Source organism: Littorina saxatilis, linkage group LG5 (genome assembly GCF_037325665.1).
Source record: "Littorina saxatilis isolate snail1 linkage group LG5, US_GU_Lsax_2.0, whole genome shotgun sequence".
Taxonomy (NCBI): domain Eukaryota; kingdom Metazoa; phylum Mollusca; class Gastropoda; order Littorinimorpha; family Littorinidae; genus Littorina; species Littorina saxatilis.
In genome coordinates this window covers 19,680,176-19,687,857 of record NC_090249.1, presented here as the reverse complement: position 1 = coordinate 19,687,857, position 7,682 = coordinate 19,680,176, and positions in this window count along the sequence as shown.

Genomic DNA, 7,682 nt, shown 5'->3' with positions numbered 1-7,682 from the left:
CAAAGGCGAAACATTTCCAGATAAACATACAAGAAGAATTGCGTCTTATAGTTGCTTTAAAGGATCAAAGATTAAAAAATAAAGTATACCCTACGCTTCATAAATTGATCCATAAATCATACAAAATCCGTAAGAATAGGTGGTTTGTGGCAACAAAGTTGCATACGATAACAGTCAGTGCTGATGAATGAGAAATCTGTTTGCAATATAACCGATCCTTATTTTCTCAGATTATTATTTTGAAGATGTTATTTTATCCCCGAGTACGCAGCACTAGGGTCCAACCGACTTTAATTGTGTGTCTGTGTGTGTGTCTGTCTCGACTTAACAGCTTATTGCTGGGAAACTACTGGGCGCAGTTCGATCAAAAGTTGATACACTAACTTGATAATAGGTCCGATTGATCGTATTAAAACTTCATAATGTTACCTGGGACCTAAATGCGAAATAAATCACAAAAGCCACTCTTAACGGCGGGCGCGATTCGCGGTGGGATAGAACAGCCGTTCGGCTGATAAACCGCCCAGCCAGCGACACCACACCAGGCTTTGCGTGCTTTGCGTGCGTGTACCACTGCGCGAGGATTATAGGCATTTGAGTTCACTGGCGATTGTCAGATTTGTTTGGCTTGGAGGAAAGCGTTTCCGACTATGGTCAAAGAGATCCGGGTTCGATTCCCGGCATGGGCGGTCTATTTTTTTTTTTAAAATTCTTGTTTACTATTGTTTATTATGAACGTTTTAATGTTTTATTTTACTGTAATAATTTTTTTAATTGTGTAAAATAAATAATTTTTTTCTTTTTTTAATCCAAGTGATTTTGGTGGAAAGCGATTCGTCTATGGCCAAAGTGATCCGGGTTCGATTCCCGGCATGGGCGGTCTATTTTATTTTTTATTTTTTAAAATTCTTGTTTACTATTGTTTATTATGAACGTTTTAATGTTTTATTTCACTCTAATAATTTTTTTAATTGTGTTTTTTTTTTTTTTTTAAATCCAAGTCATCCGGGTTCCATTCCCGGCATGGGCGGTCTATTTTTTTTTTAATTCTTGTTTACGTTTGTTTATTATGAACGTTTTAATGTTTTATTTTACTCCAATAATTTTTTTAATTGTGTAAAGTAAATAAAAAATTTTTTTTTTTAAATCCACGTGCACAAGACAAAAACTTTCATATTGGGGGAGCGAGCCAGTCTGAAGAGTACTCGGGTCCAGCGCCAGCGTTTTTTATAAGCCAAGGTTGTGCGTCGGCGTGTCTGTTTCGAACCTGTTTTTCCATGTTTTACTTTTTTTTTTAAAATTTTTTTATAAAACCTTTCTGACTTTCAGGCAATTAACGATGATTGATCTGTCCAGAAAACAAATTACGGCAAAGAGTTGACACCACATGCTGACAGTCTATTTATAAAGCATGCATATGCGTAAATTGTATCACGATCTGTCACTGTGTGACTACCATTGGTCAGTTAACGACCGAAGACCTACGTCTTCCTTGAACTTTGCAGTTGGACACTGAATTTTAGAACAGTTCTTTGCTCTGAAAAAAGAGACAGTGACAGAGACAGAGACATAACGCAAGATATAGAACAAGTAGGATCGTTTTTACAAGATGAAGTCAAACAAAAGTGAATGCCGAGAGTGCTCCCAGTACCAGAACGATGAAAGGTTGAATTTACTTATTTCCCCTGGTAATCCATTGTTGCTGTTCACAAAGCAATTTTCCAACAGTACGCACTATTAGTCTCTGTTTCTGACATGTGCAATGTGTGTGTGTGTGTGTGTGTGTGTGTGTGTGTGTGTGTTTGTTTGTGTGTGTGTGTGTGTGTGTGTGTGTGTGTGTGTGTGTGTGTGTGTGCGTGCGTGCTACATGTGCGCGTACGTGTGTGTTTCCCATGCAGTGTGTGCTTGTTTGCATAAATGTGTGTGTATGTTTCTATGTATGCATGCGTGCGTGCGAGTATGCGTTCGTCCGTATTGTGCATACGTGCGCATGCGCGCGTGTGTGAGACCAGACAAACAAACGAAATAAAAGACCGTTAAGACTTCTTAGCTGAAGGATTAGCAGACAAGTCCATCGTCAAGCTGGGTGCTTTTACAAAGACGGTACTCACTGCGACTGTTTTCATGCATTAGGTTTCCGGCACGCAAAGGGATGGGAGATGTGTGGGGATGAGGGAGGGGTGGAGGTGGCTTTGTAGTAGAATCTTTGTAAAATCCGAAGAAAAAAAATCGATCTCAAATCCTTTAAAAGCAATCGACTTTACCCAACTCGTAACAGTCAGCAAAGCCAAAGCTAAAATACAAACCGTTTTTGTGATTTATCACAGGACCACCCTAGTTCCCCCCAAGGAGGAAAAATTCACCAAAGGAAACAAAAACACACAAAACAGTTCAAAACATCAGACGGCGCCGTCAAATTGAACAGAAAAGCTTTTGTGCCAATTTGAAATGACTTTGAGATTGCCCCTCCTCCCCCCCCACCACCCCCCACCCCGACCCTAACACCTGATACTGAGTGGACGAAGTCTAATTTACGAAGCTCGCTGCACCGAATTTTCGGTATAGTTAAGACATCGCAAAGTCAACTTTGGTCTCAATTAAAGACTGGCAAATTCGATTGGCAAATTCGATTACGTGAAGAATACTTCGCGAAGCTGGCCCCACGAAGCTTTAGCACTGAGTTTTCGTTAAACAGTCTTCGCAAAGTCGACTTCGGGCTCAATTACGGACGGGGGATATATTGGTCTGCTTTTTTTCCCCCTCTGACACTCAGGGCCAAAGTTATTGCAGCATCAAAGTGTAGGTAAACTACACACTGGGGGACTCCTGAGTGTCTTCGGAAGTGGGGTGGGGGGTGGGGTGGCTCGAGGAGGGTCTGAAGAGGTGACGGGCCAAAAGGTATTAGACGGGCGTACACGTTAATAAAGGAAATGGATCTGTTTTTAGTGAAGCGAGGATTTACTTCTCATCCCTCTCTGTATCGCTCTGTGTCTCTGTCTGTGTGTCTGTATGTGTGTTTGTTTGCTTCTCTCTCTATGTCTGTCTCTGTGTCTCTCTCTTTCTCTCTGACTCTTTTTGTGTGTGTCTATCTCTTTCTGTGTGCCTCTTTGTGTGCCTCTCTGTGTGCCTCTCTGTGTGCCTCTCTCTGTCTCTATCTCTCCCTCTCTCTGTCTCTCTCTGTGTCTCGTTCTCTCTTTATCTCTCTCTCCCTCTCTCTCTCCCTCTCTCTCTCTCTCACCCTCTCTCTGTCTCTATGTCTCGTTCTCTCTTTATCTCTCCCCCCTCTCTCTCTCTCTCCCTCTCTCTCTCTCTCCCTCTCTCTGTCTCTATGTCTCGTTCTCTCTTTCCCTCTCTCTGTCTCTGTCTCTCTGTCTCGTTCTCTATTTATCTCTTTCTCTCTCTCTCTCTCTCTCTCTCTCTCCCTCTCTCTCTCTCTCTCCCTCTCTCTGTCTCTGTGTCTCGTTCTTTCTTTATCTCTCTCTCTCTCTCTCTCTCTCTCTCTCTCTCTCTCTCTCTCTCTCTCTCTCTCTCTGCCTCTATCGGTATTTGTACCTCTTATTCCTCTTAATCTCGCTCTTTGGAAGACTACATCAAGCGATTGGTGCCTTTTCGTCGGTCTATTACTGACCGAAGATATATTTCCCCTTAGAAGTGAGTTTCAAACTGTAGAGTTCGTTTTTACACTCTCGTACCGAACTACCACATGCTAGCAGTTTTTGCTGTCTAATAATTAAACTTAACATTAACTATGTTTTCAATTAAACGTGGATTGTTTTATTCTTAAGCGTGAATATTCTGTTAATATTTTGTATTTACTTGAAAGTCTCACGTGCCAGATATGGGGCGAAGAAACATAGCTCTTTGGCAGCAGAGAAGAACTCAGACATGTAGAGCATTCTTTGTGAAGGACATCAGTGTGTCCATCACAGTGTTTCAAAAGAAGAAGAAAAGGAGGAGGAAGAGGAGGGGGAGGAGGAGGAAGAGGAGGGGGAAGAAGATCAAAGGGCAGACTGAGCCTAAAAGACAAAATTATAATGTTGATGCGCAGCAGGGAAAATGTAGGTCTATACCTCGACACCTGGGTAGTGGCAATGCCGATGCAAAAAGGGTGAATGAGGAGGAGGAGGAGGAGGAGGAGGAGGAGGAGGAGGAGGAGGAGGAGGAGGAGGAGGAGGAGGAGGAGGAGGAGGAATAAAATGAAAAACAAGTCGCGTGAAGCGATATAAAAACATTTAGTCAAGCTGTCGGCATCAAAGTAACAGATTAACACCAAAAACCAGTCATAGCCGAGACTATATTAAGATAGTCTCGAGTAACCACATCAAAGACCGAGACGGGTCACGCTCGTCTCCGCGTACCGTGCGAACGCAGTACTTACTTAACATAATTATTTTCTGTAATTCTGAGCACATTTTTAGAGTAAACATGACATATGTATATATTCTTGAATTCAGGAGGAATTGAGGAATATGATTCAATCTTTTTAAATCTGTTAGTGAAAACTCGATTTTAATGACAACTTTAATGAGCAAACTTATTAACTAATGTTTACGTTGCTAAGTTGAAATTCAATCCCATAGTCCGGACTTCGTCCAAGATTTCTTGACCAAAATTACAATCAATTTGATTGAAAAATGAGGGCGTGACAGTGCTGCCTCAACTTTTACAAAAAGCCAGATATGACGCCATAAAGACATTTATCGACAAAATGAAAAATACCTCTGGGGATATCATACCCAGGAACTCTCATGTAAAATTTCATGAAGATCGGTCCAGTAGTTTTCTCTGAATCGCTCTGCACACACGCACACACGCACGCACACACACATACACAACAACCCTCGTCTCGATTCCCCCTCTATGTTAAAACATTTAGTCAAAACTTGACTAAATGTAAACAAAAACATTGACAGGAGAAAGAGGAGGAGGATGTAGAGGTGGAGGAAACAGAGGAACAGGGAGAAGATGGAACTATATTTTTCCTAAACGGCCTAACGATTGAACTATTTCTGCCTTGCTGTTTAAAACAACAGACTTGCTTTCTCCCCTTGAAAAGTACACACAAAAAGGACCCTTTGTCCATCTTTGACCTCAGTCTGACCGTGCACGTTTCGTCCACCTTTAGACTGAACCGCTACAAACATAAATTTCCTCTGTGTGCTGTTGATCAACTGTTTGTTTTCACTGTGTGCTAGACATGCACAGGGTTTTCCATTTACTTCATCAAGAAATTAATCCAGAGATCGTGCGCCGGATCAACCTTACGGCTTTGAAAGACTGAGATAAACTTAATAAGAGTACCCAAATCACTCTCGTCGCCCGACAGATGGTAGGTCTTGATACGAAGGGATGAATGGAACCCAACGAATCTTTGTGGCGGGTTCATTTTCTTCTCTGTGGCTGCTCCATTTTCTTCTCCAATTACTCTACAAACAGACCGTCTGACTGAAGAAGCGGCTTTGAAACGGATAAAAGGAGGATCGCCACTAACGCTAAATTCAGTGGCATTAGGTCTTTGTATGAAGAAAGCTAGAGCAATACATCGTCGCTGGTTCGATAAGATAAGATAAGATGAGATGAGATGGGGTGAGATGAGATGAGATGAGGTGAGATGAGATGGGGTGAGATGAGATGGGGTGAGATGAGATGAGATGGGTGAGATGAGATAGTATGAGATTGGGTGGGATGAGATGAGATGGGATGAGATGAGATGCGATGAGATGACATAACATAACATAACATACCATAACATAAGGTAAGGTAAGATAAGGTAAGATAAGGAAAGATAAGATAAGAAAACGTTAATGTCCATTTTCATTTTACACAAACATGGAATGTTTGTTTTGGCACCACATCGCATTTCAAATTAAAACAAAGACACGATCAAAAAGCTTAACCGAACATAAAAAAACACTATTAAGATCAAGGTATTGCATAAGCATTTAATTAAGTAATGAGCAACATGTATCTATATATATATACGACTTGTGTGTGTGTGTGTGTGTGTGTGTGTGTGTGTGTGTGTGTGTGTGTGTGTGTGTGTGTGTGTGTTCGCGATGCACGCCCAAGGTTCTCGATGGATCTGTTTCAAATTTGGTGGCCATATTCAGGTACACCCCGGACACAACCTGGTCGATGAGATATTTCAACACGTGCTCTCAGCGCGCGGCGCTGAACCGATTTTGATTTTTCTGTTCATCTTCCCAGATCCATTCCCACTAACTCTTCCTTATCTTCTCCAGTGTTTTGCGTTTATCTCCCTTCCTTCGTGTGGCGTCAATCCATATTCCCGTTTCTATTTTTAGAAGGTCACTGTCGACAACGCTCAATCCATATTCCCGTTATACTATTTTTAGAAGGTCACTGTTCCGGCGAAGCCGGGTATTACTCTTCCTTATCTTCTCCAGTGTTTTGCGCGTTTATCTCCCTTCCTTCGTGCGGTGCGCCGGCAAAGCCGGCGTACACCCGGCGCAGCCGGGTCCCCGGCGCAGCCGGGTATTCGGCTCGACTTCTTCCCGGCGAAGCCGTACCCGGCGAAGCGGGTATTCATCTAGTATATCATATATCCCAGTAACTGACGCTCTTAAACACAGCGAACGCAAACAGTTCTTCTCTTTTTGATTCGCTTGTATAGCAAGCGCCGATATATATAATTATGTTTATTTTCTGTCAGATTGCGCGCGTGGGCAGTGCTTTCTCAACTATGTGAAACTTTGTTTGTTGAAACATTTCTGGCTCTGTGACTGAATTACAGACTGCAAACATATCTCTGAGATAAGACATAATGTGACGTAGAGTATGGGCGACATTTTTTTGCCATAAAGGGAAAAAATAAAAACTAACAACCATTGCGGAGGATATAGAGGATTCCTGACTTGTCGCTAAAACGTATTTGGTTTTTAAAATACAATGCACATGAAAAAGAGAGGTGGAGATGGCTACAAGACAGAAAAGAGAGAGAGAGAGAGAGAGAGAGAGAGAGAGAGAGAGAGAGAGAGAGAGAGAGAGAGAGAGAGAGAGAGAGAGAGAGAGAGAGAGAGAGAGAGAGAGGGGGGAAGTGAGAGAGGGAAGGAGGGAAGGAGGGAGAGAGAGAGAGAGAGAGAGAGAGAGAGAGAGAGAGAGAGAGAGAGAGGGGGGAAGTGAGAGAGGGAAGGAGGGAAGGAGGGAGAGAGAGAGAACAAGAACAAGAACAAGAACAAATCTTTAATTGTCTAAGGCCACAGCCCCTTACAATAGTGGTTAAAATAACAGCAATAGTATCTGCACAGTAATAAATTATAGTCACGCATTAAATTCAACAAATACATTAAGACCCTGATGACATGTCACTGAACCTGATTTATAAGGGTTCGTCTCTTCTGTAACATGAAGAACACAAATCTGCTGAAGCTGTTCATCACATTATCCTCATTACTGCCACAGAAATACACAAGTTGTTGTTGCAGCGTCTTATATATATATAGAGGGGGACGTGAGAGAGGGAAGGAGGGAAGGAGGGAGAGTGAGAGAGAGAAAGAGAGAGAGAGAGAGAGAGAGAGAGAGAGAGAGAGAGAGAGAGAGAGAGGGGGGAAGTGAGAGAGGGAACGAGGGAAGGAGGGAGAGAGAGAGAGAGAGATAGAGATAGAGAGAGAGAGAGAGAGAGGGGGGGACGTGAGAGAGGGAAGGAGGGAAGGAGGGAGAGT